This window comes from Halyomorpha halys, unplaced genomic scaffold (assembly GCF_000696795.3).
Source record: "Halyomorpha halys isolate HHAL.00 unplaced genomic scaffold, Hhal_1.1 Scaffold833.1, whole genome shotgun sequence".
NCBI classification, from domain to species: domain Eukaryota; kingdom Metazoa; phylum Arthropoda; class Insecta; order Hemiptera; family Pentatomidae; genus Halyomorpha; species Halyomorpha halys.
Genome location: NW_027109632.1, coordinates 368,670 through 379,620, shown reverse-complemented (window position 1 = coordinate 379,620; position 10,951 = coordinate 368,670). Strand labels below are relative to the sequence as shown.

The 10,951-nt window shown below is 28.8% G+C and overlaps 1 protein-coding gene across 1 annotated transcript in view; it reads right to left on the bottom strand.

Moving 5' to 3' along the window:
* LOC106686528 (facilitated trehalose transporter Tret1) overlaps positions 1-9,468 on the bottom strand; it is an 89,565-nt gene extending 80,097 nt beyond the window's left edge. Inside the window, exon 1 of the mRNA XM_014429886.3 lies at positions 9,446-9,468. The gene's annotated coding sequence lies outside the window, so the exon portion shown is untranslated. The remainder of the gene's footprint in view (positions 1-9,445) is intronic.
* Between the last annotated feature and the right edge of the window lie 1,483 nt (positions 9,469-10,951).

Here is a 10,951-nt window from a genome sequence, read left to right as displayed (position 1 = left end):
ATATTATGTATACTTAGATTCGAACATTATATTGAATTGGAATTTAGCCGGAGAGAGTATTACATACCCTAATAATCGATAAATTTATCATTGAACGCGAGATCCTACTCTAGAAGGATAAGAAATTTACGGTATACAATAGTCAAGAGTACTGGTGAAAAGAATAATCAAAGGTATAACCCCTGCCTATCATAAGAACTTATTATAATAATGTAATTAGGTTTTAACATATAATCGATGTAATGCCTAAGTGGTGTTTCTAAAAATTTTTGAAAATATTATGTTTGAACTACGGTTGCAGATAGATGGCAGCATCTAATTTCTGATTTCAATATGAGTGAATTGTTCATTATATATTTTTACTTTGCGAAACAACATATTAAGTTGAGTTGGCATTGTGAAGAGAATAGGAAGTCAAAAATTGGAACAAAAACCAAGATAAAGGAGTTTTCAGAAACACCATTTTGGCCTCGCTATTTCGTTTTTCAAAAAGTTACCGTGGAATGACCCCGTTCTCGAAAATAAAAAAATCTTAGTTCTGAGAATCGAATTAAAGACTTCATGTATCAGGGAGAAAGAACAAAACATTTTTTTTGTACAGACAGAAGAGAGAAAATCCAGTTTTTTTAAAAATGTTTTATGAAGTGCCACACTTAAAGACACGAATTAAAAAATTTAATTAATTTTGATAAACCAAGTTACATAAAACCTAAAATGATCATAAAAAAAAAAATTATTTCGAAATTTTAGTGATTATATTGAAGTATAATAAAAATCAAACACCTAAACACATTTAACAAAAAGTGTTTTACGTATTTTGAGAGAAATAACAGTATTCTATGTAGTTTGAGACTTTAGTAATTATATATAAAGTATAAGAAAAATCGAATACTTATTTTGAATTTCGCCTATTTAACCATATTTTAATCACATAGGTCTTGGATAATAATAAATAGTAATAATAAATATTTCTCTGTGAGCTAGTATGTTAATGTATGTGATAGAATATAATATATAATTTTTTTTTTATTATACATACTTTTTTTTTTCTTTCTATAAGGGTGCTTAGGGGTCATTTTTATTTATCCTATTGTCAATCAAAAGTAACCTCTCACATGAACTGTACCAGTCCAACAGTGTAACATCTCAAAAAATGGTTATTTTGAGATTTGCATGTAATCTTGGCAACAAGGGTTAGGTCATATAGACTATAACATAGGTCATTATATCTAAGTAAAAAATATATTTCGAGATATCACAGTTTTGAACTGTATAGATCTCACCCTTGTTGTTAAGATTGCATATCACAAAACAACCATTTTTTTGAGATATTACATTATTGAACTGGGACACCTATATCCTAAAATAAAAAGAGAAAAACTTTATGGTACCATCGCTAATAAATTGGAACTAACAAAGAAAAAAGCCTCAACTTAAACGTGGTTTTTTGAAACTTAAAAAAAAAAAATGGGAAGCCTTCGTCAAATTAAGGTAGATGCACCAGCGTTATAAGTAAATAATTGAAATTTGAATTACAAAAAACAAGGAGGTGTAAATAGTTGACCGTAGATTAATAAGTGGAGAAAATGGTCGGGGGTGCGGCCAGCAAAAAAACACAAACAAAAATCGTCCTGATTTTTTGGTCTTCGTCAGAGATAAACTGAGTTTAGCCAGAATTTCTAAACTGAGTTTAGTCAGAATCTCTGAAGAAGACCTGAAAATCAGGTCGAAACGTCGGCACGAATAAATAATTCGTTTATTTGTGTTTTTTTCTGATCATACCCACTATCTTCTCCACTTATAAAAATTAAGAGTTTAGATTAACTACTGAGTTCGAATTTACCCTCATTTTAATCGTTCAATTGTGCTTAATTTCTTTGGGAAAGATCTCAGCGGTCAAGGCAGCCTTTGGTAGGTAAGTTCATCCATTATATTATATTAAAAAAAAAATTATCCACTTGGACGTGGCATTCAGCTTGATGCGATAAGGTTTTAGCCTTTTATGACGATTTTTCAGTAAAATTATGAGAATTTTCTTTTTTGAATCTATTTCATTAAAGTTATTTTAACTTTTTGTACACTAATTACAAAAGACTGATCTACATGACAATAATAAGGCCCATCTGGACATACGGAGTTGAGCTTTGGGGCTCCACTAAACCTTCGAAGTCCTATCGTATCCAATCTTTACAATCCAAAATCCTTCGTAAAATCCTCAATGTTCCTTATTTTGTTACAAATAAAACCATCCATTAAGACCTAAATGTTCCTTATGTAACCGATCTAGCCCGAACCCGATATTATTCCTTCCATAATAAACTCCCTAACCACCCGAACCCACTAGTTTCTAAGCTTGCTTCTTCTTCCATTCCTGGCAATCCTCCGAGGCGCCTGAAAAGAAGATGACCTCGCGACCTTATATTGTAAACTGTTCTACTACTGGGTAGTTTCTCTACATCCTGTATCATATCATTATGTCATTATGATCAAATTTACTTGTTGTATTTTTTATACAGTTGTAAATATCAATAAATAAATAAAAAAACTTTTTGTACAATCCTTGTTTGAATCCAAATCATTAGAAAGGTATCTTATTGTTGGAACTATATTACGAGTGTCTATAAAAATAATTGACCGTAACTAAATATGAAGGAGATGGTCGGGGGACAAAAAAGGAAAAAATACTAGTTTTCAGCAATGTATTTGCTGACATTCGTCCAACTTTTCAGGAATTCATCAGGGATAAAGAAGATACAAAAGAACTAAAAATCTGTTCAATTATTAATTAATTTTTAATCCCACCTTACTATACTTTATTGTTAAATTATTATCTTACGTTGTCAACATATTTTTAGTTGTTTTGTACCCTTTTTAGCCCCGATGAAGCCCTCCAAAGAGAACTGAAACGTCGTCAAATTAATAATTGAGAACTATTTTTCGTTCCTCCCGACCAAATCCTAAAATGATGCCTAACTAGGTCATCAAAAAGCTCATTTTGCTGACAGTAGACGCATCCAGTTAAACCTAAAATAAGTATTTGAAGTTTGTATTTATGAAGTCTTAATAAATCAATAAAGCTACTCTTTATAACATTGCATTGTTTACAATTTGTATTTTGCATTAGATATATTTATAAATAGGTTGAATTTCAGTTTCCGTGACTGCTTTTTGAGTTTATAAATAAAGATTACTTTAATATGCACCTGTTGCTGAAAATTTCATTTCAGATAATGAAGATTGCTAAATCTACTAATATATATATTAAAAAAAAACAAGTTGTGATTAAGACAAAAAGTCATTAATAAAATTTATTTCATCATGATTCAGCTTTTTATTACAGGTAAATTTTAACTACTAATCATTGCTGTTTTAATAAAAAAAAATTAGATCAAGTTTATTCAGTTTAAACAATTATAATAGTTTGTTATTGATCCAATTCAAATTAAATTGCCTTTGAGAAAAGTTAAGCAAACTAAAAGGAGTATTGAAAAAACAATATCAAGTTTCATAAGTAAAATAACATCGTAATACTAAAAATATTTAAATATTTTGGCTGAAGGTCATATTACAAGTAAGTTAATGTTATATTAATTTTTCAAAACATAAAAACGAAGAAGAGATAATAAAGAAGAAACTGAAAGCATTAAAAACACAATCAATTCAATTTTTTATGTTTATCATAATAGTACAAGAGTCCAAGAGAAGAAAAAAGACAGCTATTTCACGCCAATTTTAGATTACTTAATTGAAAACTATGTATAACTACTAGTCAAATTGATGAGTCTGCCAAGTATAGGCAGGGTGAATAAAAAATAGCGGCTGTTTCAAAACCTTAAAAATAATTAATTTTTTATTCGGAGCTCTTTATCTTTACAACTACCAACAACAATAGAAAATCTAAGAGAGCATTATTTAAAGTAGAGTAAATTTGCTAAAATGTAAGCCCTAATAGAGCTATATACGTTCAATAGTTCTCGAGATACAGCTTTTTAAAAGCAACATTTTATACAAATGTTGTATGGAACGTACAGTAGTTAGTGAATTTATTTTGAAAAATCTATATCTCAAAAACCATTTGACATACAGACGTCTATTAGTACTCAAATTAAAGCTAGTTTTATGAGCTATAAAGTAGTTATGGCGTTTATTTTCGTAGGAGTAGTAGTTTTCATGAAATTTGCTAAAATAAATTGATTTATAGTTGTTCTGACAAATTTTCATTTGTCAGAACAACTATAAATCAATTTATATTCATGTGTGAATATCATAAAAACTACTACCCCAACGAAGATAAGTGTTATAAACTACTTTATTTTAAGTTAAATTTCCTTTATTTTGAGTGCTGGCAGACATATGTGGATCTTATGGGTCTCGAGATATATTTTCTCAAAAATCCAACATTTTATACGAACAACTAGAAATTAACATTCTGTGAGTTTATTTTGTCAAATATCATAAAAACTGCTACTCCTACAAAGATAAACGTTATAAAATATTTTATAGTCAATTTAACTAGATTTAATTTGAGTGCTGGAAGACATCTGTACGTCCTGTGGTTTCTGAAATAACGTTTACCTACCCCTACCTATACTTGGCAGACTAATCAGTTTTGACTAGTAATTATACATAGTTTTCATTAAAGTAATCAAAAATTAGGATGAGGTAACAGTGTTTTTTTTCTTCCCGGCCCTAGTACTTTAACATACCATATTATTTATTATAATAACAAATATTTAACAGTTTAGTAAGATTATCTCAACATTATAACCCAAAGCATGTTTATTACTTATTTTGATCTAGATAAATAAAAGATGGATAAAAAAAAAAATAAAGAAGAAAAAAGATTATTAAATACTGGGAAACATTTCAGTAATACTAAACGAATAGGTTAGTTAAATTATGAAAATTATTTTAATTTTAAGCTTATAAAAAATTAAATAAAGCTTTAATTTAAAAAAAATAATAATAATTATTTAGAAAATATTTTCAGCTAAAAATGGTTAAATGATGTAAAAGTCAAGTAGAGGTCAGGAAAAGGCAAGAAGAAGATATGTAAATAAAGTTATAGGACGTTGACTTGTTTGTTTTTGTTTGATTAAAATAATTTTAAAAAATTATGATATTAATAGACTCTAAAATCAAATAAATCAGTTTAAACTTCCTTCCAATTTTCTAGAGATAAATGTATGTAATACGCGGGTAAAATCGCAAGAAAACAATTCACGCCTTTCCTCCTTGTAAACAAAATATCTTAGATTCTAATAAAAATCGTGACTAGCTCTTCAACATTATTCCAGGAAACAGACTGCGCACTCCCATCGACGCATACCTGTTTGCGCAGCAATAGGTGCATATTAAAATAATCATTATTTATAAATTAAAAAACAGTAAGGAGAACTATAATTCATAACAATAAATCTATAATTCAAACTGTACAGAACAAGTATATGCAATAAATAAAATATTCATTTTATTGGGTATAATTAATGTTCAAACCTTTCTTTGCGAAAGGCACGTAGCCGCGGAATTTTGCAATGAAATGGTGTAAATTGTGCGGAAAATCTAACAAATCTAAGGAACAAAATCGTTTCAGAATTCAATTTTAAGTAAGAATCCGTCATCATAATTGATGTTTTAATTTATTCAAGAGTCAGAATCTCTTCAGCTGGATTTTATTCCGGATTAGATCCAATTTATCGGATGTAAATTGATTTTCTAAAACAATTTTGCCGTATGATTTTAGAAAATTGCCTCATTAGGTTCTTTGGAAATTCCAGAGTTAGATAGTTTGTATAATATACAATATATTTCTATGATAAACCACATGATACAGTTATGGTCCAGGGTAAATCGAAATGCCAAAAATTTTTGGTTATGGATGTGAATCGATACAGGGATATATTTTGTATATAGTACAGCTTTAAGTATCTCTACGCTTGCGTTCACATACATAGACATGTACAATAACAATATCTACGGCTAACAACCCACAGATAAAGTGATGAATGGGTGGAGTAGGTATCAAATAAATTTTTGTACCAAGGGCAACTAGTTATAACGTTCTTCCACTTCCTATACATCTCTTGCCAACGAAAAATACATTATTATTTTTTTTTACATTAAACAGTATATAAATTATTTTTATATTCATACATACATGTATACATTTCTGATTATAATAAACTGAATTTTTAATAGAATCATCTAGAACACATGATTAGTATTGAGTTAAAGGTAATATATTTTGCTTCATCGAACATAATACTTTGATAAAGATATTAAAAAATGTTTTCATTCATAATTTTGTTTAACTTTTAACGATTATATTTATTAACCTCAACAATTTGATTTGAAATATTTTTATTTGGCCTGTTCATACACAGGATGTCCCAGCAGACCTCAAGAACAACAAAACAGTTCATTTGGACTATTCTTGAGTTACAATCAGAAAAGCAGGAAATGTAAGTTTTATTTTTATTTTTGCATGCCATATTTTTTGCTAAACAAAAAAAAGGCAGGTAATTAGGTAGTTCTGGATTTCAGTATCATAAGGATTGACTAGGAGAATTTTATTTGTTGTACCCAAAATAAATATGTTATGTTACATAGTTTAGTAATTCTAAATTACCGAATAGTAACCTAGAAACATTTTCTAATACAAAAAGTAGAACTATCCATTGTTAAAGCCATTTGAATAAATAACACCATTTTTTTTTTTTGTAATTTATAAATCTATCTGGACATATGGAGTTGAGCTATTTATCAGGCCATTAATCAGGGGCTCCACTAAACCATCTAATTCCTCTCGAATCCAATCCTTACAGTCCAAAATCCTTTTTAAAATCCTTAATGCTCCTTACTTTGTCACAAATCAAATCATCCATCAGGACCTCAATGTCTCCTATGTTGCCGATTTGGCCAGAACCAGATACCGACCCTTCCATAATAAACTTCCCAACCACCCAAACCAACTCGTTTCTAACCTGGTTTCTCCTTCATTACCTAATAATCCTCCTAGGCGTCTGAAAAGAAGATGGCCTCGAGATCTTCTCCTTTAGAAATGTTTTTGGAGTTCTATCAATGGGTAGATTCTCCACATGTTTGTATCATGTCATAATATCACTTACAGCAAATTTACTTGATGTGTATATATGTATATAGTTGTAAATAACAATAAATAAATTATTAAAAAAAAAAATTAAACTGAATTTGGTGAATGACACAATTCTTCCTTTTTCAACTGCAATAATTTATTTTATATAATCAACAACAACGTTTCGGGAAATATCCCCCATCTTCAGGTTGCTGATAAAAATATTGCAGTTGAAAAAGGAAGAATTGTGTCATTCACTAAATTCAGTTTAATTCCAGAGACTCTTCCAGTAAAAGATCATTAAGTTTAAAAAAAAAAATTATATAGCATGAATTGTTCGCAATCTTTTTTATCTGCCTCATACTGGACTACAGATTTCACACTTTAAAAATAACTTCTTGTTTTGCAAAACGAGTTTGTGATGCGAAACTGTCTCCTCAAATTACTAATGATTTCAGCAAAAATAATTTCAAATTAGCATAACACTTTTTATTAATAAAAAAAAAAAAAAAGAGAAAATATATTATGTATAGTGGGTATAATAAACGAATTGCTAGTTTTAAATGCTGCAATTTACAATAACCTGACTCATACAGTTTTGCAGTTATAACTTACCATTGAATAAAAAACTTTAAAAATCATAGAAATATAAAACATAAATATCTTGCTTTGTGGAATCTGAAAATAAACTGTTTTATTACTATTGATATCTACTGTAAACTCTTTAAGTATCAGCCATAATTTACAGGATTTCTAGAATATATTAGTTTCAATAAACTGATAAAAAGAAATGGATCAATAGGCATTATCAGAAAACTAGTTATTGTCAACAAACCATCCATAAAAATAGCTATGACGTTTTCCAAAGTAAAGTATACTTATGTGCGTATATTATTGTGTAAAAAGTTTATTATTAGATTTATGTTTACGTATTAAATTTGCAATTTTTTTTGTATTTGCATTTTTCCCCCGAATATTTGCAACATGACCGCATAAAAACTCTAATAATTAGAAGTATACAGGGGCTACTAAGAATCTGACTCTACTATTTAAAAAAAAATAAGTACAAATAATTATTATACAAAATTAAAAAAAAAAGAATTAACAAATAAAGTATGAAAATAAAAAAGTTCTTATGAAAGGTCATACTTCTGCTAATAATAAAATAGTTATTTACTGTAAGCATCTTATTTATTCATTAAACGTATTTTTATTCACTTTAAAATTATTGAAATTTTTACATTAATATAGTTAGCTAGGGATTAAAATAATTTGTCACTAATGAAATAATAAAAACATACGAGGTGCAAATGTGGACATTTTTAATTATATTTATTGAATAACGACTGCATTTTATCAGTTAACAAAAATACTCTTAATATTAATCCAAAACTTAATTAAACTTTTAAAATAATTATTCATTTATATTTCCCCTTGTCTATATGTTCTATATAGTTTATATTGCATTTATTCAAATTAAAATTTAAAAATGAAATTCGAGTTCGAACTAATAAAAAAAAATCTCACTGAGATTATTAAACGAACCTCATTCAAATCATGCGAAACCAAAATATTTTTAATATAAAATAAACCGATTAATAATGGCGGGAACTTTTGACGCTTTGTAGTTGGTGGTGGCACTGTCCCCTAAGAAAACCCCTACCGGCGTCCGAGCTCTGTCTACTTATTGCTGAACTAATTTATTATTATTAATTTTAATGCAATTTATTATTGATTTAGGATATAAATACATTTTTATAGGCCAACCAAAACCATTAAGATAAACAGTGAAAAAATATAAACTTTTATAATATTATTATTTTTACAAAATCTACGGAATTATTATGGAAAAACTTAAACGTCAAAATTCCGTAGAAGCATTATCATATATTATATTTAAAGAATTTTGTAATATTGTATATCATATTATATTTTAAATAAGAAAGAGGACTGCGGTAAAAATAAGAAAAGAGTGATAAATAAATCTTCCATTTATTCTTTCTATTACCATTCTACATCTTTAAATATTGAAAGATTTAGAAATACTATGGAAAATCAAAATACATAATCTTTTAGAACGTTTCGAAAAAAAATATATTTGTGTTGTCATTATTTAGTTAGCAGTCGATTTTGTCAACAAAAAAAATCACAACAGGATTATTTTTCGTTTTAGCACATTTTTCGTGTTCGAAATTCCTGCAGTAAAATTATTTCGAAAATTGTATTATGTGCCCAGATATTACCTCTAAACCTATATTCATTATATATTATTTATTATACATGTGGATTGTGATATAAATAAATAATAAAATAAAATGAATTACGAATAAAATTCAGAATGGACTGACTGACCTGGGAGGTGCGGAGCGTACGAGGCTCGGGAGTAGACTGAGCCGGCTCTCCTTGGCCCTCGCTTCTCTGTTCCTGCTTCCTTGCTCACCTCGCCGTATCCGAGGGACTTTCTTTCCTATCCTATTTCTCTAAATAAGTGACTTTAAACTTAAAGATAAAGTCATCTAACTACCTAATAACTATTTTATAAGATATTCGTTCAATTCGACAATCCTCAGAAAGAATTTCGATCATTCAAGAGATCAGTAAAGAATAGTTTGACAGAGCGGTGGGAAACTGCCATTTTTCAGCTCGAAATTGTTAAAAATTTTTACAATTCTTATGAATTTCTGTATTATTTACGGTGCTGAATAAAATGGATTATTTATTTATTTGTTTTTTTAATAACATTTTCAGCAGTAAAAATAAAAATCATATTTTTTCCATCATTAAAATCATTTTATCCCAACAAATCCCATCAAATCACCTTTCGTCGTAAACCTGCCGACTGTCCTACAGTATACTTTAATAATGTTGCTCTTACCCCTGTAGAACAGCTTCGTTATCTTGGACTACACCTTGATAAACGACTAACCTGGAATCCTAACACAAGACTGAAAAGACAGGAAACTGCACGTAGATTCTGACTATTACAGCACTTACTAGACAAATGGTCTAAACTTCCAACTCATTACAAAAGACTGATCTACATGACAATAATAAGGCCCATCTGGACATACGGAGTTGAGCTTTGGGGCTCCACTGAACCTTCGGATTCCTCTCGTATCCAATCCTTACAATCCAAAATCCTTCGTAAAATCCTCAATGCTCCTTATTTTGTTATTAATAAAACCATCCATAAAGACCTAAATGTTCCTTATGTAACCGATCTAGCCCGAAACCGATACCATTCCTTCCATTATAAACTTCCATTCCTGGCAATCCTCCGAGGCGCCTGAAAATAAGATGGCCTCGAGACCTTATATTGTAAAATGTTTTTAGATTTCTACTACTGGGTAGTTTCTCTACATGATGTATCATATCATTATCATTATGTCATTATGATCAAATTTGCTTGTTGCATTGTTTATACAGTTGTAAATATCAATAAATAAATAAATAAAAAAAAAATCATTTTTCTAAGATAAAATGTTGTTTTGAATAACCGTGGTTAATTTGATTATTATTCTTACCTTATTTTGGTTACAATTTCCAACAAAGTCCCTGACTTTATATGACGATAAAACTTACACAAAAGTTACTCCATTATGCAAACTTTTAATGGAAAATAGTCTTATCTCACAGGACAATAAAGCTCATTTTTTCTGTTAAAAATGTGAAAAAACGATTTTTTCCAGTATTAAATTGGAAGTGGCCGTAGAAGTGTAGAAAAAATATTTCAAGAAGCAAACCTATTTTTGAAAAACTGTAATATGCACACGAACTTTCGTTAGTATTGACATGTTTGTTTAAAAACATAACATCCACTAGTAAAAACGCACTTTTTCCCAATGCCGAAGTATATAT